The following is a 25,572-nucleotide window of genomic DNA, read 5'->3' as shown; positions in this document are numbered from 1 at the left end:
TTGCTCTGCCCATCGATACAGGTTATATAGACTGTAACATATGAAGCATGTGCAACTCTTGCTCTGAGCTTGTGTGCACTGAAATGCCTTGAATACAGTACTTCCCAGCGTACCCATTCAGCTATGTCATCCAGTGATGAGATGTCAATAGACGCACATGCCTGTGTGAATCAGACCTTATTGTTGTAGACACATCACTTCTTTGGCTACACACTAAACATGAGAACAGATCAATTCTGTATGAAATTAATATATCCTTTGTTCAAGGTGAGAAACAGTGCACTCCTATGGATCTCTGCTCAGAAGGAAGTCCCATTGAGTTGAATGGGACTTACTTCCAGGTGAGTGTGTATCTTAGGTTTGCAGCCAAAAATTAACCATGAGTATTTGGGAAAGCAATCTCTCCCATGTGTTGCTACAGCAGTTTAGAATTCATGGCTTGATGTTCCATCTAATTATATTAGACTATAATTTAGCGTACAGACATGTGCGTGCACACACTCCAACTGGAACGTTTTCCTGTTACCATTAGTTATTGCCTTGTTAATTTGGCCTACATTCCACTGTATTTCAACCTAAGTGCATGTGTGTGTATCCTTCACCATAGCCCTATTCAGCCACTATACCTGAAAAAGGTACAGGAGAGCCAGTGTGGTGTAGTGGCAAGAGTGTTGGACTAGGAGCTGGGAGATCCAGGTTCTAGTCCCCACTCGGCCATGGAAACTCACTGGGTGACTTTGGGCCAGTCACAGACTCTCAGCCCAACCCACCTCACAGGGTTGTTGTTGTGAGGATAAAATGGAGAGGAGGAGGATAATGTAAGCCGCCTTGGGTTCCTTGCAAGAGGAAAAAAGGCGGGGTATAAATGCAATAAATAAACAAACAAACAAACACACAAACAAACATGTGTGAGAGGCCATATGAGCCAGACCCACCCTCTAAGTCCCTACCCTCACTGTGTTGAGAACAGTGAACTGAAGGGGGCTTCTACTCACCTTCACTCGAAAGCTACAGAGCTAGGTTGTCCTGCTTTATCAGGGTTCCTGATGGTGCAAAGGATTCTCTTGAATGCGAGCGCAATCCCACTTCAGACCTCCCCGTTCAACACGACAGGCCAGGAACTTCACGGACAAGGATGTCGGGGCAGTGCTGCTGTATGTGACCCTGTCCCTCTTGCACACCTCAACCTGCTTTTTGAAAATTCAACATCTAAAGTGCCTGAACATTTTCATCTTGCTGCTACAAAATAAGAATGGATTTCCCTTTTCTGAGGATAAGGGAAGCGTAGTATCACTCTACTGTATGAAATCATAAATAGCAGTTTTAGAACATTTCAAATTAAATCAAAATAACCTTTATTTAATAAGAGAAATAAACTTCTGATAAAGTAGATCAGTGGTGGATGAAAAGCAGGACTGCATAAAACTGTAAGATAGCTAGACATGGTATTCTGCAGGGGTGGAGGGCCTTTCCAGATGTTGTTGGACTGAAGCTCTATCCCCTGCAAGTGGCGGATGATGAGTGTTGTAGTCCAACACATCTGGAGGGCAACAGGTCAGGGGATAGCGGCTATCATACAGTGTATATAGCGGCTATCATACAGTGTCCGTTTAGAGAGAATGTGACACCTCCTGTGTGCTTGCACATTTTTAGAGCCAAAGCAGCTGAAGCGTGATGATGGAGGGTGGAAAGCCCTCGCGCCGGCCAGCAGTTGTTCCGCCATGTCGTAGCCAGTGCCCGCTACCAAAAGGTTCCAGATGAAATTAAAATCAGCAAATGTACCTTTTCTATTTTCCTCTTGGAGGACTTAATGCACAATCCTATGCATAGAAAAAAGGCCTACAACTCCCAGCATGCCCTAGCTAACCATGCTGACTGGAGCATTCTAGGAGTTGTAGGCCTTCTTTCTGTCTAAACATGCATAGGATTGTCTCCTTAAGCTCAAATATGTGCAGCCCCTCTGAAAGAGGTTATCGTCCAAGTCAATCTGTTTACTAGAATATCCAAATCTGCTTAAAAGTCAGGTTTTTATTAGCTACCTTGCAATACAGATCAGACGAATAAGAAGCCTTGAATACATGTTCATCATTCTTCGGTGTCAAGAGGAAAGACTGAAAAACAAAAGAGGGGCAGGGGAAAAGGGTCCTAAGAAAGGCCATCAACATCTGGCAATTTCCCATAGTAGGTTCAGTTCTGAACTGACTGAAAAGCGCTGACGTTTCGCGGAGCTCAAACTTTGGCAAGGATCATTTTTCACTGAAAACCCATCCTTTTGCTGCAATTTTGCACTGAAACTCAGATGTTGGGGTTCGTATGCTTAAATTTGAACATGGTGGAAATATTTCATTTGAGGCATGTCAGTTTCAGGAGGGATTAACCACTTACAGTGCAACTTTTGTTTCTGTTCGGCAACAGGCATCGTTGAATTCTGACACTATGCAAAGTGAGACTTGGGCAGTAGTGATCCCTGTACTTCTGCAGTATGTGCTATGTTTTTCTAGCAGAAGACAGAGCGTATGTCCTGTGTGTGCCCTATACAGTGTCCCCTGGCCCCAGGCAGCAGGAAAAGGAGCTCTTCTACGCCTATGGATTGCCCTGCTGCAATCCTTGTTGTGTGGCCACCAAGGATTCCTTTCTTTCTACTAAAGAAATCCTGGCAGCCGACAAGGCCCCTGTAATAATACTTTGTGAGAATTGCTATGCAAGGCAACCATGATACTCTAAGGTCTAGAACTCAACTTGGATATCCATAATTTGTTCTCTTTCTATGAAAGAGTAACTTCTACCCATACCCAGTTCTTTGTCTCAAAAAAGAGCTTATTAGAATGAAAATATACAAGTAACAGGAAAGTTACACAGGAGTTCTAAAGAATAGCAGAACTTCTCTGCACATTATATGTTTTGAAATACGTATATCCAAGGACAAATCAGTTTTATTCCAGAGCAGTTGGGCTCTCATTTTCATGTTAGACTAATGGTAAGCTGCAATGACCACCAGGAAATTCTTGCTTGCACTTGCCACACCTTACAGCCAGATGTTCAGCTGCAGTGAACCTCAGGGTGGACATGGGTGGAATTTCATTTGGCTCACATTGTCATGTGAACATACTAATGCACCTTCCTTGAACCAAAGTGCGAGCCAGAGCACAGCTGTATTCCAAAACCTACATTTCCCCAAATGTTGTGCTCAAGTTTGGCAACTAAAAAAATACACAGAAAATGTGTATATTAAGAAAAGGTGCTCACAGAATGCAGATATTAGGGGAAGTTATATGCAAAATAGTCTGTTGGGGGAGGGCAGGAAAATGTGCACATTTTAGAAATGTGTGATAAAAATGCATACATTTGGGAAATGGTATTTAAAAATACATGCAAAAGCATGCACAAATTTTCACACAGATGTTTTTCTGAACAGTTTCCAAATTGATGCAGAAACAGGGTGGAACAAATTTAGTGCTCACAGAAATGCAATAGGGTTGCTGAAAACAAATTTGACAAATCCCTGCCCCCCACCAATGACCACAGCAAGAATGGGAGTTGATGGGGGAAGCAGTAAACAGACCCAGTGTCAGCACCTGGTTTGGTATGGATGTGCTGGGCCCCACTAAGGCTGATGCTGGTTGCTGCAGCTTGCTTGCTTTCTCTCTCTCTCTCTCTCTCTCTCTCAATCTCTCTCAGTCTCTCTCTTCATTTTTAAAACATGCCCAGGCACCCAGGCATGTACAGGGTTACAGATTATCATTTTATCGTTTCTATGTATTTTCCCTTTCTACCACAAAATGGTCCTTCTTAGGCAGCGGTCCTGATGAGGTCCTGGTCACTGCTTGGAATGAGGAGATGACCAGGGCTATCGATACGATAGGTCCTTGACCTAGTCATAGACTCATGTCAGCCCCTTGGTATTCCAAGGAGCTGAGGGCGATGAAATGACTGTGTAGATGATTAGAGCACAAATGCTGGAAGATTTGTAATGGATATGATCGAATACAGGTAAGAGTCCCCTTGCGATCTTATTCTGTGGCAGTGATGGTGGCAAAGAAATCTTACATCTCTGCCACCATTGCATCTACTCAGCGTCATCCAGTGAGCTCTTTTGGGTGGTCAAAGGCCTTTTGGGTGTAGGTTCTAGAATTTAACAACCTGAACCCTCAAAGGCCCACTGTGAGCATTTTGCTAGGCATTTTGCAGAGAAAGTTGCTCGTATTCATGCCAACTTGGATGCCATTGTTTTGACAGAGCCTGAGATGGGGGGGCTAGTGCACCATCTACTCATGTTATGGATACCTTTCGGCTTGTGCAACCTGAGAATGTGGACAAACTGCTTGGAGGATTGAGGCCTACTACTTGCTCTTTAGACCCTTCCCCATCCTAGCTTGTGAAATAGGCCAGAGTTGGACTGGATCCCTGGAGCTCCAAGGTGGTTAATGCTTCCTTGTGGGACAGCGAGGTTCTTGCAGCTTTGAAAGAAGCAGTGGTGAGGACCTTGCTGAAAAAACTAAATCTAGATCTACGGTTTCAGATAGCTACTGCCCTGTATCAAATTTGCCATTCTTCAGCAAGTTGTTGGAGCATGTGGTAGCCTCTCAACTCCAATCAGTGTTGGATGATACTGATTACTTAGATCGATTCCAATCAATTTTCAGGCCTGGTTTTATGGGACAAAAACTGCCTTGGTTATCCTGGTTGATGACCTACGTCAGGGAATGGATGGCTGGAATGCAACCCTGTTGGTTCTTCTAGACCTCTCAGCAGCTTTTGATACCATCCAGCATAGTATCTTTCTGGATCGTTTATCTCGGTTGGGCTCAGGAGGCACAGCTTTAAAGTGGTTCTGCTCCTTCCTGGAGGAGGAGTTTCAGCAGGTGGTGCTGAGGGACTTTTGTTCCACTCCAAGGCCATCAGCCTGTGGGGTGCTGCAGGTTCCATCCTGTCCCCCACACTTTTTAAAATCTACGTGAAACCACTGGGGAAGTCATCAGGAGATCTGGGCTGATCAGTATGCAGATGATACTCAGCTCTACCTCTCATTTCCATCTACGCATCCCAGGGAAGCTGTTGAACTTGTGAACCAGTCAGTGTTTGGAGGCTGTTTTGGGGTGGATGAGGGAGAACAAGCTGAAACTTAATCCAGACAAGACGGAAGTACTATGGGCTGGGAAACCAACTACTTCGGATGGAGGTTTACAACTGGTCTTAGATAGGGTTGCACTCCCCCTAAAAGACTAAGTGTGTAGTCTGGGAGTCCCTCTGGACTCTGTGCTAACTGGGGAAGCTCGGGTGGCTGCAGTGTCCAGGAATGTTCTTTACCAGCTTAGGCTGGTAAACCAGCTGTGGCAGTGTCTGGAGAGGATGGACCTTGCCTCAGTTATCTACACAATAGTGACGTCCAAGCTGGACTACTGTAACGTGCTGTACATGGGGCTGCCTTTGCAGACAGTTCAGAAACTGCAGCTGGTGCAGAATGCAGCTGCCCAAGTGTTTGTTTGTTTGTTTGTTTCATTTCTATACCGCCCAATAGCCGAAGCTCTCTGGGTGGTTCACAGAAATTAAAACCAGAAAGCAGAGCACACAGTAAAACAACATAAAATATTAAAGCATTAAAACCACAATATAACAGGATAACCAGGATAAAACCAGGATAAAACCTAGCAGCAATACAGAGATTTAAAATACAGATTTAAAACAGCAAAGCTAAAAGACTAGAAAGCTAAAATGCTAAAATGCCTGGGAAAATAAAAAAGGTCATATAATGCCTATATTGCGCTAACTGCACTGGTTACTGGTGTGTTTCCAAACACAATTTGAAGTGCTGGTTTTGACCTTTAAAGCTTTAAGTGGTTTGGGACCAAATTACTTGAAGGACCACCTCCACCCATATCAGCTTACCTACACTTTAAGATCAGCAAGACTTACCCTTCTCATTTGCCGACCTGTGAGGGCAGTTAAGTGGGCAACTACATGAGAGAGGGCCTTTTCCGCAGTGGCCCCATATCTCTGGAAGAAGTTGCCATCAGGGGTCCACCAGGCCCCATCATTGCAGGCTTTTACTGAAAACCTACTTTACTCTGGCCTTCCCTTGATTACATCTTATTGGACTGGCTCGTAGCTGCAGTAGTATGTGGTAGGTTTTGTTTTTATGCTAGTATTTGTTTATTTTTTTACAATGTTTGCCGCTATTGCTGTTTTTACTCTTTTTAATATCGTATAGGTTTTTATTTTGTTGTGCTTTTTATTGTTTTTATTACTGTATCAGTTTTTATTAAGTGAGTTTTATTGTTGTACTAATGCTATAAAACTGTGCATGTTCAGAGTATTTTAATTTATTTATTTATTTTTGTATTAGGATTGGCAAATCATTTCTTGTTTTGCTGTAACACATGTATGTAGAATGTAGAAGCAGGTGTAAAGCATGGAATGGCAGGGGAGATGGGGACAAAAGTGAAATGTTAACGGTGTGCTTCACAACTGAAATAATACACATGGCTGTCTAAAGCCACCACCACCGGCTGCACGACCGGTAGGTTCAGGGTCTAGAATTTCCCAGCTACACCACTGTTCAGCTGCCAGCTGTAAATGCAATAATGATTTCTTGGTATTACAACTAAGGGGGTCAAACATAATCTATGCACAGTGCCATGGAGCAAGATGACAAAATGCTGTTATATAATGATACAATTATGCAATGACAGTCATTTAGATACTGCTTAATTCCCAGTGATAGTCAGCTCAATATTGGCTCATTTTAGAACAGTGAAAACAAAGACCCTTTTTGCTAGCTCACATTGCTTTGTGATATTCCTTTTTCCCTTTTATTTTAGGAACTATTATGAAACAGTGTCCTCAGTTCAATTCATATGTTTGAAGTCTCAGTCAGCACAGTCCCATGCATGTTTACTCAGATGTAAAGCCCACTGTGTTCAGAGGGGCTTACTCCCATTAATTGTGCATGGGATTGCAGCCTTAGTGCCCTTTCGGTACGCTTTTAAGCTGCATACATTTACAGCACTCCAGCTGCACCAATTTACATTTTACAGCTACATGTTTCCTGTATTTTTTCACAAGGGAATCGTGGCCACAGTGGAATGCACGTAATAGACTGCATAGGTGTCCACACGTGCCTGTCTCTACATGCATCTGTCCATACTTCAGGGGTGCACACAGCCCTCAAGCCTCACCAGCTATCCATTCCTCCTACCAGTGCACGAGGAACTCCGGCACTGGTAGTTCTTGAGACAGCACGTTACACTAGAGAAGCACACATTTCTATGTCTCTCATGCTACCAGTGCTAGTCTCTCTGTTCTAGAGAAGTTGCTGGCCAGCAACTCACTGTTCAGACTACTGCTTGTTCTTCTTTAAAACCGCTTCTGATTGACTCCAACAGATCCCACAAGAACTGGACAAAAGGTGCACAGATACAGGATATTCATAAATATCCTCAAGCATGATCTACACAATTTAGCCTCATTCCCCCGCCCCCCGCCATATGGTACTGGGGTTTGCACCTCTCCTCCCCACTCCACCTGTGTTCACCCTTTGTGACATATGATATGCATGTGTTTGTGCTCAGGGATCTCCTTATAAGAAGCAAACCTTGTACCAGCTTCTTTCTCTAGGATGTGCCCCAGGAAACACCTGATGGCAGTTTGCATCTGGGCTCAAGCAGAAGCCTAGAGTGCCTGCCTGCACGTATTGCTGTGCCCATTTGTATGGATGGCACACAGGTAGCCATGCACATGAACAATGAGGAGAACCATAAGGGAAAACATGGGGGGAAAGGAAAGGGAAGGATCAGGGAAAGTTATTGCAGACATAGCTTTATGGAGGTCGGAGGAAGTTTGATAGTTGACCTGAATGCTTTTTGTGGTCTGCAATTAAATATTCACTACCGGTTTTATATGGATGTGTTCAGGTTGTTGTTGTTGTTGTTCAGTCGTTAAGTTGTGTCCGACTCTTCGTGACCCCATGGACCATAGCACGCCAGGCCTTCCTGTCCTGCGCTCTCTCCCGGAGTGTGCTCAAGTCCATATTCATTGCATCGGTGATGCTACTAGCCATCTCATCCTCTGCCGTCCCCTTCTCCTTTTGCCTTCAGTCTTTCCCAGCATCAGGGTCTTTTCCAAGGAGTTTTCTCTTCGCATTAGGTGGCCAAAATATTTGAGCTTCAGTTTCAGTATCTGTCCTTCCAATGAGCAATCAGGGTTGATTTCATAGAATCATAGAATAGTAGGGTTGGAAGGGGCCTACAAGGCCATCGAGTCCAACCCCCTGCTCAATGCAGGAATCCAGATCAGAGCATCCCTGACAAATTGCTTTCCAGCCTCGTCTTGAACGCTTCCAGTGTGGGAGAGCCCACCACCTCCTTAGGTAATTGGTTCCATTTTCGTATTGCTCTAACAGTCAGGAAGTTTTTCCTGATGTTCAGCCAGAATCTGGCTTCCTGCAATTTGAGCCCATTATTCCGTGTCCTGCACTCTGGGATGATCAATTTATTATTTATTTTATTTTATTTATTTCATTTCTATACAGCCCAATAGCCGAAGCTCTCTGGGCGGTTCACAAAAATTAAATCCAAGCAACACACAATAAAACAATTTAAAATATACAGAACATTAAAACCACAATATAACAATACAACCACAATAAAACCTAGCAGCAGTGCAGGTGTTTAAAATACAGATTTAAAACAGCAAAGATAAAAATTTAGAAAGCTAAAATGCTAAAATGCCTGGGAAAATAAAAAGGCCTTCACCTGGCGCCGAAAGGAATACAATGTAGGTGCCAGGCGAACCTCACTAGGGAGCTCATTCCAGAGCCGGGGTGCCACAGCAGAAAAAGCCCTCCTCCTAGTAGCCACCCGCCTCACTTCCTTTGGCAGGGGCTCACGGAGAAGGGCCGCTGATGATGATCTTAAGGTCCGGGCAGGCACATATGGGAGGAGGCGATCCTTCAGGTAACCTGGCCCCAAGCCATTAAGGGCTTTGAATGAAGAGATCCTGATCAAGAAGAGATCCTGGCCTTCTTCTCTGTGACAACCTTTCAAGTACTTGAAGAGTGCTATCATATCTCCCCTCAGTCTTCTCTTCTCAAGGCGAAACATGCCCAGTTCTTTCAGTCTCGCTTCATAGGGCTTTGTTTCCAGTCCTCTGATCATCTTTGTTGCCCTCCTCTAAACCCTCTCCAGTTTGTCTGCATCCTTCTTAAAGTGTGGTGCCCAGAACTGGACACAGTACTCCAGATGAGGCCTAACCAGTGCTGAGTAGAGGAGAACTAGTACTTCCCGGGATTTGGAAGCTATGCTTCTATGAATGCAGCCCAAAAGAGCATTTGCCTTTTTTGCAGCCACATCACATTGTTGGCTCATATTCAGCTTGTGATCGACAACAATGCCAAGATCTTTCTCGTTTGTAGTGTTGTTGAGCCACGTATCCCCCATCTTGTAACTGTGCATTTGGTTTCTTTTTCCTAGGTGCAGAACTTGGCATTTATCCCTATTAAATGTCATTCTGTTGTTTTCTGCCCAGCGCTCCAGTCTATCCAGATCATTTTGAATTCTGTTTCTGTCTTCCAAAATATTAGCTATCCCACCCAATTTTGTGTCATCTGCAAATTTGATCAGCATTCCCTGCACCTCCTCCTCCAAGTCACTAATAAAGTTGTTGAAGAACACTGGGCCCAGGACTGAGCCCTGCGGTACCCCACTCATTACCTCTCTCCAGTTTGAGAAGGTCCAATTGCTAAGCACTCCTTGAGTCCGATTCTGTAGCCAACTGTGGATCCACCGGATCGTTGTTTCATCTAGCCCACTTCGAGCTAGTTTGCTCATCAGGATATCATGGGGCACTTTGTCGAAAGCTTTGCTCAAGTCGAAGTGTATGATGTCTACAGCATTCCCACGGTCCACAAGGGAGGTTACTTGATCAAAAAATGAGATCAGATTCGTCTGGCAGGACTTGTTTTTGACAAATCCATGTTGGCTTCGAGTAATCACCGCATTGTTTTCAAGGTGCTTCCAGATGGATTGTTTTATCATCTGCTCCAGAATTTTCCCAGGGATGGATGTCAGACTGACTGGTATGTAGTTCCCAGGTTCCTCCTTTTTACCCTTTTTTGAAGAAAGGGACAACATTAGCCCTCCTCCAGTCATCTGGCACTTCCCCCATCCTCCATGATTTCTCAAAGAGAATAGACAGCGGTTCTGAGAGTTTTTCTGCCAGTTCCTTTATGACTCTAGGATGCAGTTCATCTGGCCCTGGAGATTTGAACTCATTCAAAGTCATTAGGTGTTCCTTGACCATATGCCTATCGATCTCAAGCTGCAATCCTGCCCCTTCAGCTTGTACTTCGCCTTTGCCAGGGGTGGTCATAGACCCTCTTTTGGGAGAAGACTGAGCCAAAGTAGGAATTGAGCACCTCTGCCTTTTCTTTGTCATCTGTTATCATTTTGCCATCCTTATTTAATAGCTGAACAACCATTTCTTTCCCCTGCCTTTTACTATGCACGTAGCTGAAGAAAGCCTTTTTGTTGTTTTTAGTATCCCTCGCTAACCTCAGCTCGTTCTCAGCTTTAGCCTTCCTGACACCATCCCTGCAATTCTGTGCTACCTGCCTGTACTCTTCCTTTGTTACATGGCCTTCCTTCCACTTCCTAGATGTGTCCTTTTTTGTTTTCAGGTCGTCTCTAAGCTTTTTGTGAAGCCACATTGGCTTCTTCTGTTGTCTTCTACCTTTTCTTCTTGTTGGAATTGTTTGTAATTGTGCCTTGAGAATTTCCTTTTTTAAACGCTCCCACCCATCTTGGACTCTTTTTCATGTTAGAATTGCTTGCCATGGGACCTTACTGATCATTGTTCTGAGTTTATTAAAATCAGCTTTCCTAACATCCAGGGTACGCGTTTCACTACACTTGGCTCTTGCTTCCCTTAGAACCAAGAACTCAAGTGCAACATGGTCGCTTTCCCCCAGAGTTCCTGTAACTGCGACTTTATCCACTAAGTCATCTCTGTTGGTTAGGATCAAATCAAGGATAGCCGATCCTCTAGTTCCTTCCTCTACTTTCTGTAGGAGGAAGTTATCCACCACACAAGTCAGGAATTTCCTGGGGGGGTCATGTTTTGCTGAATTTGTCTCCCAACAAATATCGGGGAAATTGAAGCCCCCCATTACTACTACATCATGCTTCCTTAAAACATTGGCTATTTGCTTTTCAAAAGTGTCATCCTCGTCTTCTCCTTGGTTGGGTGGCCGGTAGTAGACTCCGACGACCAGGTTCCTTTTATTCTTTGCTCCATTTATTTTGATCCAGATTCTCTCGATGGGGCTACCAAGCTCCTCCTCCTGTATTTCTGTGCAGAGATATGTATTTTTCACATACAGTGCAACCTCACCTCCCTTTCTGTTCCTTCTGTTCTTTTTGGACAAGTTATATCCTTCAATTGCTGTATTCCAGTCATGAGAGTCATCCCACCAAGTCTCAGTTATACCTATCAAGTCATAATTTCCCTCCTGTATTAAGAGTTCATGTTCGTTCTGTTTGTTTCCCATACTCTGGGCATTAGTATATAGACATCGAAGACCATGTGCTTCATAGTCTGGCTTTCTTCCTACATGTGTCTGAAGACTATTATTGGGCGCTATCAGAGCTGTTCTCTCTGTTGCAGTGCATGCGCCTATGTCCATTGTTACCCCCAACATTACATCTCCCTTCCCCGTAGGATTCAGTTTAAAGCCCTCCTGATGAAGTTCTTCATGCTGTGGCCAAACACATTCTTCCCATCCTTTGTGAGGTGCAACCCGTCCCTTGCCAACAGCCCAACTTCCAGGCAGTATAGCCCGTGGTCCCAGAATCCAAATCTCTCTCGTCGGCACCACCCGGAGTATTTTTCGTTCCCTTTCTATCTCTCTTCTAACTACTGGAAGTATGGATGAGAAAACTATCAGGGCCCCAAAGTTCTTGAGTTTCCTTCCCAAAGCTTCAAAGTCTGACGTGATTTCTTCGTAGCTCCGCTTGGCGGTATCATTTGTTCCCACATGGATGAGAAGAAAGGGATACCTATCAGTGGGCTTTATGAGTGCAGGCAACTTTTCAGTCACGTCTCTAATTCGTCCTCCCGGGAGACAACATACCTGGTGAGTCCACGGGTCTTCGCGACATACTTGGGTCTCGATCCCACGCAGCAAGGAGTCTCCCACTACTACCACTCTTCTCTTCTTGTTGTTGTAGGCCTGGGTGTCATCGCCTCTGTTTGACTGACCTTCAGCCTCTTGCTCACTCTCATGCAGGTTCCCCTGTGATTCTTCCTCTGCAGGCTGTCCTCCAGTCTCATCCGCAAGTACCTGGAATCGGTTCCACAGCTCCACTGCTTCCACTGGTGCAGAGTGGCGTCTAGTTCTTCTTCTCCTAAATGTCACCCTTTTCCAAGGAGCATCCTCTACTCCATTTTTCTTCACCTCAGCATTTCCCACTGCCTCAGCTTGCTGTTGCTCTTCAAGCTTCTGGTCTGCCCTTTGCTGCTGTAGTTCCCCCATTCTGTCCAAGAACTCTTCGTGTTCTCTTATTCCCCGGAGGGTCGACAGTCGCCACTCCAGTCCACTTACTTTTTCTTCCAGCAGCGTGATCAACTTGCACTTGTTGCAGGTGTAGGCCATGTTGTTCTCAGGCAAGAAAACAAACATTGCACACACCTTGCAGGTCACCACCACTGGAGAGTCTTGTCCTTCCATAGCCTCTTTTCCCTTTTTGTGTCTAGCTTTGTGATTGTTCTAGACTAGCCTGTGCCTGTTCCTCTACTCAGTAGAGGTTAAAAGCAGAGTCCCACTTGTGTGAAAGTGTGTGTTACAAGACAAATAAATGGAAAAAAGTTAGTTAAAAAATAAAATTTAAAAAAATGGAAAAAAAATGTTAGGGGCCTCCCCCTTGACCTCCCATGCCGAACTCCCCTAGCCAACACCTGTTTGCTCCGCCTGTTTGCTTTCTCTGGTCGCTCGCTCTCTGGAAGCTTGCTTGCTTCTATAGTCCCTGGACCAGCTGGAGCAGCTTGTTCTGATCTGCTCTGCTCAGCTGGGAGGAGGGAAACAGACTGAAGCTTCCCGCCCACTCATTTCCTTTAGGATTGACTGATTTGACCTCCTTGCAGTCCAGGGGACTCGTAGGAGTCTTCTCCAGCACCACAGTTCAAAAGCATCAATTCTTCGGCGCTCAGCCTTCCTTATAGTCCAGCTCTCACAGCCATACATTACTACTGGGAAAACCATAGCTTTGATTAGACGGACCTTTGTCGGCAAGGTGATGTCTCTGCTTCTCACTATGCTGTCTTGGTTTGCCAAAGCTTTCTTCCCAAGGAGCAAGCGTCTTTTAATTTCATGGCTACAGTCACCATCTGCGGTGATCTTGGAGCCCAAGAAAGTAAAATCTGTCACTGCTTCCATTTCTTCCCCTTCTATATGCCAGGAAGTGATGGGGACAGATGCCATGATCTTAATTTTTTTAATGTTGAGTTTCAAACCAGCTTTTGTTACTCTCCTCTTTCACCCTCAACAAGAGGCTCTTGAGATCCTCTTAACTTTCTGCCATTAGGGTGGTATCGTCTGCGTATCTGAGGTTGTTGATAATTCTCCCGGCAATCTTAATTCCAACCTGTGATTCATCCAACCCGCCGTTTCTCATGATGTACTCTGCATATAAATTAAATAAGCAGGGCGACAATATGCAGCCTTGTCGTACTCCTTTCCCAATTTTGAACCAATTGGTTGTTCCATGTCTGGTTCTTACTGTTGCTTCTTGACCCTCGTACAGGTTTCTCAGGAGACAGGTAAAGTGGTCTGGTACTCCCATCCCTTTAAGAATTTGCCAGAATTTGTTGTGATCCACACAATCAAAGGCTTTAGCGTAGTCAATGAAGCAGAAATAGACGTTTTTCTGGAATTCTCTTACTTTCGCCATGATCCAGCGAATGTTGGCAGTTTGATCTCTAGTTCCTCTGCCTCTTCGAAACCCCGCTTGTACTTCCGGTAGTTTTCGGTTCACATGCTGCTGAAGCCTAGCTTGTAGGATTTTGAGCATCACCTTGCTGGCATGTGAAATGAGCGCAATTGTATGGTAGTTTGAACACTCTTTGGCATTGCCCTTCTTTGGAATTGGAATGTAAACTGACCTTTTCCAGTCTTGTGGCCACTGTTAAGTGTTCCAAATATGTTGGCATATTGAGTGCAGCACTTTAACAGCATCATCGTTTAGGATTTTAAATAGCTCAGCTGGAATACTGTCATCTCCGCTAGCTTTGTTGTTGGTAATGCTTCCTAAGGCCTACTTGACTTCCCTCTCTAGGATGTCCGGCTCAAGTTTAGTGACCGCACTACCATGGCTATCAGGGACATTAAGATCTTTCCTGTATAGTTCTTCTGTGTATTCTTTCCACCTCTTCTTAATCTCATCTGCTTCTGTTAGGTCCCTGCCTTCTTTGTCCTTTATCATGCCCATCTTTGCACAAAATGTTCCCTTGATATCTTTGATTTTCTTGAAAAGAGTTCTAGTCTTTCCCATTCTATTGTTTTCCTCAATTTCTTTGCATTGTTCATTTAAGAAGGTCTTCTTGTCTCTCCTAGCTATTCTCTGGAACTCTGCATTCAGTTGGATATATCTTCCCCTTTCTCCCTTGCTTTTCACTTCCCTTCTTCCCTCAGCTACTTGTAAAGCCTCGTCAGACAGCCACTTTGCTTTCTTGCATTTCTTTTTCTTTGGGATGGATTGAGTTGCTGCCTCCTGAACAATGTTACGGACCTCCGTCCATATTTCCTCAGGCACTCAGTCTATCAGGCCTAGATATGTAGAAGGAGTCATTCCAAAAAAGATGTTACAAGACAGAGGAAGACCCCAGAACACTGAGACATCATGGGCCCTTTGGTTAGGGAAATTAATGGGCAAATTTGCATGTAAAGGTAAACCATAATTTAGGGTAATGTGCAGGAGCAGAAATAGTCCTGCGAAAAGTACTGAGCTCAAGCACTTCTCCCTCCCCTCTCTCCCACACAGCCAGGAGGCAGAATAAACCAGAATGTAGTTTCACTTTAGCCAGATGCTTGGCTTGTCATTACATGCAAACCAGGAATTGTGTTTTAAAATAAACTCCAGTCCTTTGCTAAACAAACCAGCTTCAAGTCCTGGATTGTGTTTGTGGTTTGTTCAGCAAACTAGCATTTATTTTAAAACATGGTTCCTGGTTTGCACATAATGACAAACCAGGAATCTGCTAAAGCAGCATTGACGCCTAGTTTATTCCTCCTGCCAATCACGTGGGAGAGGGGAGGGGATGAGGGAGCATGTGAGCCTGGTGCTTCCCATAGGCTCATTCCTGCTCATGGACAAAATTATGGTTTACCATTATATACAAACACAGTGGTGCTTTCATCACTATCTATATATTGCTCAGCTCAGGGTGCATTTACCATGTTGGAATACGAGGAAGAGAAAGTACATACATGAAGGGGAAGCAAGACCTCATTATCCTGCACTATGGCAGGTGTGTTATTTGTTTGTGGGAGAATCTTAGAACCACTGAGCTTAGGATCGGCTTGACAGAAGGAAAAAAAAAACCCAAAATGATTCCCAGGAAGCACTGGTGTTTATAATTCAAAGACCACCAAGAAACTTCTGTCATATATTGGATAACTTTGCTGTGGCATTTGATGTTTCAGAAGAACATGTTCTTGATAGGGTGACCAGGTGCCCCTACTTTACAGGGGACATTCCTCTGTGTGTTTATTTATTCATTATACATTTAATCTGCCCAATAACTGAATTTCTCTGGGCAGTGTACAATACATCCAAAACATTAAATATAAACATTAAAACAAAACAAATAAGAACAGCCCAGAATAAAACCAAGACAAAACCAGCAGCAAAGAATAAAACCATATCAACACATAAAACCAAATTAAAAACTACCAGCAGAATAAAATACTAAAGCACTAAACCCCCCACCCCTTAAAATGCATGGGAAAATTTAAAAAGTCTTCACCTGGTGCTGGAGAGGCCAGAACGTCAATGCCAGGTGAGCCTCCCTGGAGGAACATTCCATGAATGGGGAAGAGCCGCTCTGTCTCATAATCACCTGCCTTGCCTCATTTGGTGGAGGCACCTGGAGAAAGGCCTCAGATGATGATCTTAATGCCCAGGTAGGTAAATATGGGAAGAGATGTTCCTTCAGGTAAATTGGCCTCAAGCCATGAAGAGATCTAAAGGTTAAAATCATCCCATTGAATTGGGCTCAGAAATGGACTGGCAGCCAGTGCAGATGGAGAAATACTAGCATAATATCATTACATCGGCCAGCCCCAGTATTTTGGACTAACTGAAGTTTTTGGACCATTTTCAAAGGCAGCCCCACATATAACTATTTTAGAAAGTAGGCAGAGAACACTGCTCTAATTGAAGGCATACTCTATGGGCTGTTCATTCCGAGTCTGGTTTAAGGTCAAAGAACCATAAGGAAGGAGAGCAGGGGGAGGCTTTGAAGGTGCCCATTAAGATGGAGCACCTGGGCAGCAGACTGAGCAGGCACCCTGGTCAGTCTTCTCCACTATGATGAGATGTCTTTTATTTCTATTTAAATAATAGTTATTGTTTCTAAATTTGCACCGATACTTATACATTTGCATATTTAAATGTTGTGCAAATTGGTGTTCTCTTTCGTCCTCCTTTTTGGTAATGCGTAAGAGGTCACCCTACTTGGAAATAGCAATAAACTCTGGGCCAATTTCACTGTTATAACTCCCATGTGAAAGCCACTGAAAAGCCAGGCCTATTGTAGCAAGCCACTTTAAAAAATCCTGTGCTGGGCCGCATGCATGGCTGCTCTCATTGCCAGCATCAATGGTTGCTGTGGATATGTGATGCTTACATAGAGTGCCATCATGGGGGAAAGTATTTTGCCAGCCCCCAGAAGGGCCTGTAATGTTTACATCAGCCCAAAGCACCCCCAGGCAGATCTTTAGAGGCTGGGAAGATGGATACCTGAGAAGTAAGGGCCAGATTAGACAAGATGAGAGAGACGCATGAACAGTTCTCTGGTCTTTTAAAACTTTTGCAAATTGCAGCTGTGTGTGTGTTGGGGGGTGGAGCAGAAGCTGGATTGGGTGTGTGGCATGGAGAACAGGATTAACCCTTTCCTCCTGCACTATTTTCCTGGAGCACCACCACCACCTGCATCACCAAACAAAGGAAGGACAAAAGTGGCCACCAATTTGCATAACATTTGCATGTGTAAACTTATATGACTAAATGTAAATTGAGAAATAATTACTATCATTTAAATAGTGGGGGAGATTGACCAGGTGCTAACCGTTGGTGGGCAGCTTCAAGGCCTCTCCCTGCTCTCCCTCCTCCTGCTTCTTTATCTTTAAACTGGATTTGGAGGGACAGCCCTTCAGATAGAGGACTGTCTTCTGTAAAGCCACCCTGTTGTTGTTGTTCAGTCGTTCAGTCGTGTCCGACTCTTCGTGACCCCATGGACCATAGCACGCCAGGCCTTCCTGTCCTGCACTCTCTCCCGGAGCGTGCTCAAGTCCGTATGTCAAAGAAGAAATTATTTTGGAAAACTCAATCCAGTGACCTGGGGATCTGGGTAGATACACTGTGCAACCACAGTTACGTAAGGATCCTATTTCTGTACTTTTGAATTTGGGCCGATCTACACTTACAGGTATTTTCGCTTCCAATGAGGTTTCACCGCCCGTCTTTCACACTACGCACTACCCGCCTCGAATTGGAACCGGAATTTCCCGCTTCCGTGCTCCCACTTTCAATACCCTGATATCCTGGTATTTCCCCTTAATGTGCTCTGATTTTGCGCCTTTGCTACCGTATCTGGTCGTAGTACCCTTCCCTGCCTGTCCATATATGGCGGTGTTTGTATTTTCCTCCTGTCCAATCACAGCTCTCGACGGCCCCATGTCATCTTCTGGCTACTGATCGCATAGCTTCCTCAGCACTCAGTGCTTCCTCGGCAACAAGCAAAGGGCTGGATGTGTGCGCACTTGTCTGATCTCAGAAGCTAACCAGGGTCGGCCCCAGTCAGTAGTTGGATAGGCAACCGCCTGGGAATCAGGCTTCCTGCATTGAGCAGGGGGTTGTTCTATCCCTTCAAATGAGACTAAGTTTTACCCCCTTCTATCCCCCGCTTTGGCTGTGTGTGTTTTTTAATTAAGGCGTTATCTTCAAAGAATCGTGCCTTCTCCTTGTTTTTTTTTTTCTAATTTAGACATGATCTTCAAAGATTTGAAGATTTGAAGCTTTGAATCTTCGAAGATCATGCCTGAATTGGGGGGTGGGGGAATCGCGGAGAAGGCACGATTCTTCGAAGATAATGCCTTAATTTTTTTTTTTTTAAGCCAAAGGGGGTAAAACTTAGTCTCATTTCAACCTCCTGCTCAATGGAGGAAGCCTGATTCCCAGGCGGTCGCCCATCCCAACTACTGACCAGGGCCGACCCTGCTTAGCTTCCGAGATCAGACAAGCGCGTGCGCATCCAGCCCTTTGATTGTTGCCGAGGAAACATTGAGTGCTGAGGAAGCTATGCGATCAGTAGCTGGAAGACAATATGGGGCCATTGAGAGCTGTGAGCGTGGCGGGCATGGAATCAGCAGAAAAGGAAGAGCTTCTGATCCTCCAATGAGAGCCTCCGCCTCATTGAGCAGGAAAACAGCACAGTGCTCGAGTGTAAACTGAGATCGTGCATTTGCTGAAGCACTGCAATGGGGAAAATGGATGAGTGTGGATAATCATGTTTCAATGCGAGAGCGTTTAACCAGACAGGACACCAAATTCATTGCGATGACGGGCACAATGTAGATCGGCCCTTTGTGTTAAAATATTATAAAGCCCTAAGCTGCTTGGGTCGAGGATATCTGAAAGAGTTCTCCTGGTATGAACCTGCCCATAAGTTTTAATCTTCAGAGGCCCTGTTGTATGTTCCACTATGAAGAGAGGTTAGGTTGGTGAATATGTTTTTCTGCAGCAGCAGGACAACTGTGGAATTCCCTCCATAAAATGATCAGATTGGCCCCGTCCTTGCCTAGAATTAGGCAGGCTGTAAAAACGGTTTTACAAAACGGTTTTTACAAAACGGCTTTTGATGGGTTTTAAAACTGGATTAATTTTCTCTCTGGTTTGTTTTAAAGTTGGTTTTGTTCTGTTCTATTTTTTTATTTGGTTGGTTTTATCCTGTTCTGTTTTTAATTTGGCCAGTTTGTATGCAACTGTTTTAAAGTTAGATGTTGCCTATTAAGCCCTTTGGGGGAAAGATGATGATATTGCTGCTAAAATCAAGTAGTCCTTATAGGGCCAGGATTATCTGAGAGGAAATTTGCTAGCTTTGCTGTAATACCCTAGCCCCCGCCCCCTCACTCCCAAACCCGAAGCGCTGTAATGGACCTGCACCATTGCTAACTCTAACGTGAGCTTTTGTGAAAAGAATTAATTCAATTTGACATGCTTAAAGACTTGGGAAAATGTCTGCCAGGTTAGTTAATGCTAAAGTCAGCCTTCCGAGTCTGTAGCAAAATGAAAACAGCTGGGCAAAGTCTTTTGACAACCACAGCATGCCCTTTTTATCAAGAAATGGTGGAAATGCTCTCTGCAGCTTCCCAGCACCCACAGTCACCCACCCCATCTTATAATTCAACCTACAAACAGATTAAGCAGCTGAGTTTGTGGACAGTGTGTTTACTTTGAGCTAAGAACCCTTGTGTGGCAGTATAGAGATTCCAGTGACACCTCTGGGAGAGCCACACAGATGGTTCTTACTCATCAGCAGGGAAACCAAGCTAAGAATTCTCAATGTCTTTGTGACCTCAACTGCTTCATACAAATCAGTATTTTGCAATTAGGCAAGATCTACATTTGTTAGCCTTTATTGAGAGTGAGAGAGAGAGAGAGAGAGAGAGAGAAATATTCTGCATTTTTAAAAGGAACTGGCTGATCCCTGCGTTGAAAGACTTCCTACCAGGCTATTTTTGTTCAGGAGTTTCTTTCTTTCTTTCTTTCTTTCTTTCTTTCTTTCTTTCTTTCTTTCTTTCTTTCTCTGAGGAGATAGTTATTTGTAATGAGGAAGCCAAGTATTCTCACTGAAATAAAAATGAAAAGTGTATATTTGGCATAAAAAAAATCTTGAAAGGCATTGTAATCAAACGGTGTTTTCTGATTTTCTTAATTTTCTGTCACCTTTAGCTCTTAGTAGTTATATATATGCCTCAAGAAAGTTTTTAAAGGATGCGACAGGCATTTGGGATCAAGTCCTTTATTCCTCTGTGTTAGCTGTCAACTTGAACAATATGTTGACATATGATAGTCCTTTGATAATCCCAGAAGGAATTATGAAACAGTGTTGTTAAACATTGGAATGTGCATAATGTACTATGATAGCAAAAATTTAACAAAGTGTGTGTGTGTGTGTGTGTGTGTGTGTGTAAGAGAGAGAGAGAGAGAGAGAGAGAGACTTTAAGGCTATATCTGTAATTCCTTCTCACAAAGCAAGTCAGGGCTGATTCACACAACCTCTCCTGATAGTAGCCACTTGTATTCTGACTTTTTCTGTGTTCATGGAAAGACAGATATATGACCTGTTGTCAGGGTATAGCTCTACCCAGACCTGGAATCTGGGGTCTCCTTGGAAGAGGAGCAGAGGAGCAGGGCCCCCTCCCAACAGACTTCCGCACCCCCAATATCCCTGAAGAGCCTTTGGACCCAGACATGACAGCCACAGGACCAGAGGTTTCTAGACAGTCACCTGGGTTCTTGGCTGGCTCTCAGATCTAGGGATGTCGGAGATATCTGCAACTGATTCAAATGGGTTTGGATTTCTATTAATCCGACCTACAGATTCGGTAGCAGACCGGCTTTTTCTGAGTCTTGTGGATTCCACAGACTTGTGGTGGACCGTTCCATGGGTTTTTTTGGCGGGGGGGAATTGTACAAATTTGCGCTTGTGCTAATGAGCATTGCGGCAAGTGTGTATTAGTGCACATGTGCATTTGTGCAAATGGAACAAAATTGTCGTACATCCCTAAAAAAATCCAATTCCATCAATGAGCGGAATGCCTGACAATCCATGAAACACAGACAGAATGGATTTTCCAAAATCCATACATCCCGACCACAAGAAAAGAGGAGATGGTGTGTCAAGCATGAGCTTCAGGGCCACCAGTGGAGTGCCCAGGTAGCCACACTTCAGTCTATTCAGGAGGAGGGGAAGCGCATGCCAGGACATGCTCAGAGCAGGGCTGGCTGAGAATCAGGAAGGGGCGGAGCTTCCAGATCCTACATAAGCCCTCAGTTTGAACTATTTCATTGCTGAAGCAACAGCTTCCTTAAAGCACCAAGCTCCAGTGCAAAGGCTTCCCAAATTGATGAAGCAGACACCTAGAAGCTTCCAAGCATTGTGTGCCATCCCAGCACAAAAGAGGTAGCTTGCAGCAGCATGCAAAATTCTGGACTATGCTACCTGCAAACATTTGCAGCACAAGTAGAAAACAACCAGCATGGCATGATAATGTGAACCAGCCCTCACTTTATTAGTTATTCATTTTCCAATATGTATATTTATTTTAAATATTTTTACACCACCTTTTAGGGCCAATCCCTCACAAGACTGCTTCCATAAAGTAAATATAAAAACACAATAAAAACAAACCACCATCAAAACATCAAAAATCAATATAAAAGCTGCATAAAGGACAGCAAAAAGAATAAATAACAATAAAATAACAACATTTTTATTAATGACTTGGAGGAGGAGGTGCAGGGAATGCTGATCAAATTTGCAGATGACAAAAAATTGGGTGGGATAGCTAATACTTTGGAAGACAGAAACAAAATTCAAAGTGATCTGGATAGACTGGAGCGCTGGGCAGAAAACAACAGAATGACATTTAATAGGGACAAATGCCAAGTTCTGCACCTAGGAAAAAGAAACCAAATGCACAGTTACAAGATGGGGGATACGTGGCTCAACCACACTACAAGCGAGAAGGATCTTGGAATTGTTGTCCATCACAAGCTGAATATGAGCCAACAATGTGATGTGGCTGCAAAAAAGGCAAATGCTATTTTGGGCTGCATTCATAGAAGCATCGCTTCCAAATCCTGGGAAGTACTAGTTCCCCTCTACTCAGCACTGGTTAGGCCTCATCTGGAGTACTGTGTCCAGTTCTGGGCACCACACTTTAAGAAGGATGCAGACAAACTGGAGAGGGTTCAGAGGAGGGCAACAAAGATGATCAGGGGACTGGAAACAAAGCCCTATGAAGAGAGACTGAAAGAACTGGGCATGCTTAGCCTTGAGAAGAGAAGACTGAGGGGAGATATGATAGCACTCTTCAAGTACTTGAAAGGTTGTCACAGAGAAGAAGGCCAGGATCTCTTCTTGATCATCCCAGAGTGCAGGACACGGAATAATGGGCTCAAGTGACAGGAAGCCAGATTCCGGCTGAACATCAGGAAAAACTTCCTGACTGTAAGAGCAATACGACAATGGAACCAATTACCTGGGGAGGTGGTGGGCTCTCCCACGCTGGAGGCCTTCAAGACGAGGCTGGACAGCCATTTGTCAGGGATGCTCTGACTTGGATTCCTGCCTTGAGCAGGGGGTTGGACTCGATGGCCTTGTAGGCCCCTTCCAACCCTACTATTCTATGATTCTATGAAAATAGTGGCAAAGCAGTGACAATAAATAGCAACCTCTGACTCTGCACAATATCATTAAAATGAGTAAAATAATTCAGCACCAGATTAGTTAACAGCAGCAAAATGTGCTTATCAAGAAAAAGTGTTTTGGTCTAAATAGGTCTTTAACACCTGTATGAAGGCTTGCAATGATGGGGCCATATGAGCCTTGATTGGGTCAGAGTTCCAAAAATGGGGAGCCACTGCCGAAAAGCCCCTCTCCCTTGTGCCCACCAACCTAACTGCTCACACTGATGGACACCAAAGACTATCTTAAAGTGCAGGCAGGTTGATATGGGTGTAGGGAGTCCTTCAAGTAGCCTTGCCCCAATCCCTTTAGGGTTTTAAAGATCAAAAACAGCACTTGTAAATGGGCCCAGAAATCCACCAGCAAACCAGTGCAACTGGTACGGTATTGGAGTTACCAACTCCTGTACCCCCACCAAGATCGGGGCAAACTCATTTTGCACTGACTGAAGTTTCTGACCATATTCAAAGGCAGCCCCGTGTAGAGCACATTACAGTAGTCTAGCTTGGATGTCCCTAATGCATGGGTTACTTTAAGGTATATCCATCTCCTCTAGTTAAAGTTGCAGCTGGTGTATCAGCTAAGCTGACAAAAGGCACTCCTAGTATGGACAGACCAATGAATTTTTGGTCCATGACTGTTTTGTATGTGTTCATTCATAAGTCTGTTCTGTGCCATTTACATATCATCTCTGATTTTAAAAGAACATTATTTTTATACGTCTTTTCACAAAATATGCATTTTTAAAATATATGTTTTTACACTTTGGTAAGTTTTTGAGCTGAGAACTGTATTGTAAAATGCTTTGTAGTATGAAAACCCAAGGATAACTGTGTTCTGATCTGTGTATTAGTTCAGGAAGTGTGAATCAGATTGGTTTACTTAAAATGCATGCTGAATGAAGTCCTCAATCATCCCTAACTCCAAGCAACCATCACTCTCTGGGCTTCTACAAATCACATCAAATCCAGAAGGAGCCCCAAGCTATAAACTTGGCCCTTCAGAGGGAGTAAAACCCCATCCAAGACTGGTTGCAAAGCTCCAACACAGACTGGCTGATTTCCCCAGCCACTTCAGCCTGTTTACTTCCATCCATCCCCAAACCACCTCCAGACACTGGTTCAAGAGTTGCATAGGAACTCCTGGGGATAATCAGGTGGAAATGAGAGTTGGAGCTGTGTGTCATCCACCTATTGGTAAATGTAATAAGTTGCTCACCTGTCCAACAATATATATATATATATAGAGAGAGAGAGAGAGAGAGAGAGAGAAAATATATGGCCATGATAAACCTGTGCGGGAAATAATGCATAGATTGCACCCTTATTCGTGTATTTATCAGATTTTGCCACTGCCCTTCAATATACAGTTATTGAGGTGGGTGGGTGTTGGGTCACATCATTTAAAAATAGGGGAAATATAAAGCATCAGCAAAATCTCAACAGCAAGATAAAATCCACAGTAGAAATCCTTCAGATATTAAAAGCCCAGGAAAATTAAAAGGTCTTTGCCTGGCACTGAAACGATGTTAAAGTAGTTGCAAGGCAAACTTCCGTGGGGGGAGAGTTCCATAAGCTGAGCACCGCCACAGGTGCAGGTACCCAGAGGAGAGCCTCTGAAGATGGCCTCAGTATATAGGGATACTGATGTGGAAGCAGGAATTTCTACCTGGTCCCAAGCCATGTCAGCCAGCCTTCCCTAACCTGATGCCTTCCAGATGTTTTGGACTTCAGCTCCCAACAGCCGCAGCAAGCATGGCCAATGATCAAGAATGCTGGGAGTTGTAGTCAAAAACATCTGGAGCCCATCTTTTAAAAGGCTTTAAAGGTAAGCTCCAGCTCCTTGAATTGTGCTTGAAAATGGAGCAGAAGCCAGTGTAGCTCTTTAAGCCCAGGGGAGGTAGGATCCCAGTATCCAGACCCAGTTAGTATCCTAGCAGCTGCAGTTCTGTACTAACTGAAATTTCAAAATAGGCTTCAGGGGCAGCACTATGTACAAAGCATTACAGTAGTCCAACCTGAAGTTACTGGAATATGGATAACCATAGACAGGATGTGTTTTTCTGGAGCATTAGAAGTAGCACTGTACCTACTAAAACATGTAGACCATTTTTATGAATGTATGAATTGTTCTGTAAGATTATAGCTGTCAGTCTAGTCTCTCAGTCACATAGCTTCTATGATGCTCCCAGATCACTGTGACACTGCTCATATATGGGTATCCATCCAGCATTTAAATGCATTGTACAGCTATGAGCTGGAAGGCGGGACAGTGCAATCTGCTTTCTGATAATGATTGGGAGCCATTCTGAGCCATTAATATTAATAGAGCTGTTGAAATTAATTTTAGTCAGTTGAGCTTGCACATGCTGAGATTGTATTTTAAGTAAATTGAAATTCTGTAGGTTTTCAAGACAAGGTTTTCAAGTATCCACTTCTGCATATGGAGGGGCGGGTGTAAGTTTGCTGAGAAAAAACGTTATTGCTTATCCAGACATAGGCTAAAAATTCTTGTGAAGCGCATATATTTTGGGTGCATTCTTAATCATAGCCCTACAGTGAATGGGGAATGTGCCATTTTATGTAGGAGGTCAGTGATCTTCACTGATTTTCAAGCAGGAGCCACTTTGGCTCCAGGCACTGCCACCGAGACAGGTGGCAGTGCCTGGAGCCTCCACAGTGCACCACTGCAACCAGCCAATCATGTTTCGCTTTGCCTCTTGGGCTCTTCCCCCAGAATAGCTCACTGGCTGATTATTCTTCTGCTCTCCCCCCCTCGCACCCCCGCCACTTCACAGCTGATGAGCAGCAGGTTCCCTGACTTCCCACT

General features: G+C 44.2%; 1 protein-coding gene across 17 annotated transcripts in view; it reads left to right on the top strand.

Annotated features, from left to right (window-relative positions):
• The window catches only part of MIPOL1 (mirror-image polydactyly 1), a 305,293-nt gene that overhangs the window by 241,182 nt on the left and 38,539 nt on the right, over window positions 1–25,572 (top strand). The gene's annotated exons all lie outside the window — the stretch shown is intronic.

The sequence above is a fragment of the Heloderma suspectum genome, chromosome 1, assembly GCF_057233095.1.
Source record: "Heloderma suspectum isolate Gila_16-S chromosome 1, 16-S_ref, whole genome shotgun sequence".
Classification (NCBI taxonomy): Eukaryota; Metazoa; Chordata; class Lepidosauria; order Squamata; family Helodermatidae; genus Heloderma; species Heloderma suspectum.
This window is presented reverse-complemented; position numbering and strand designations above follow the sequence as displayed.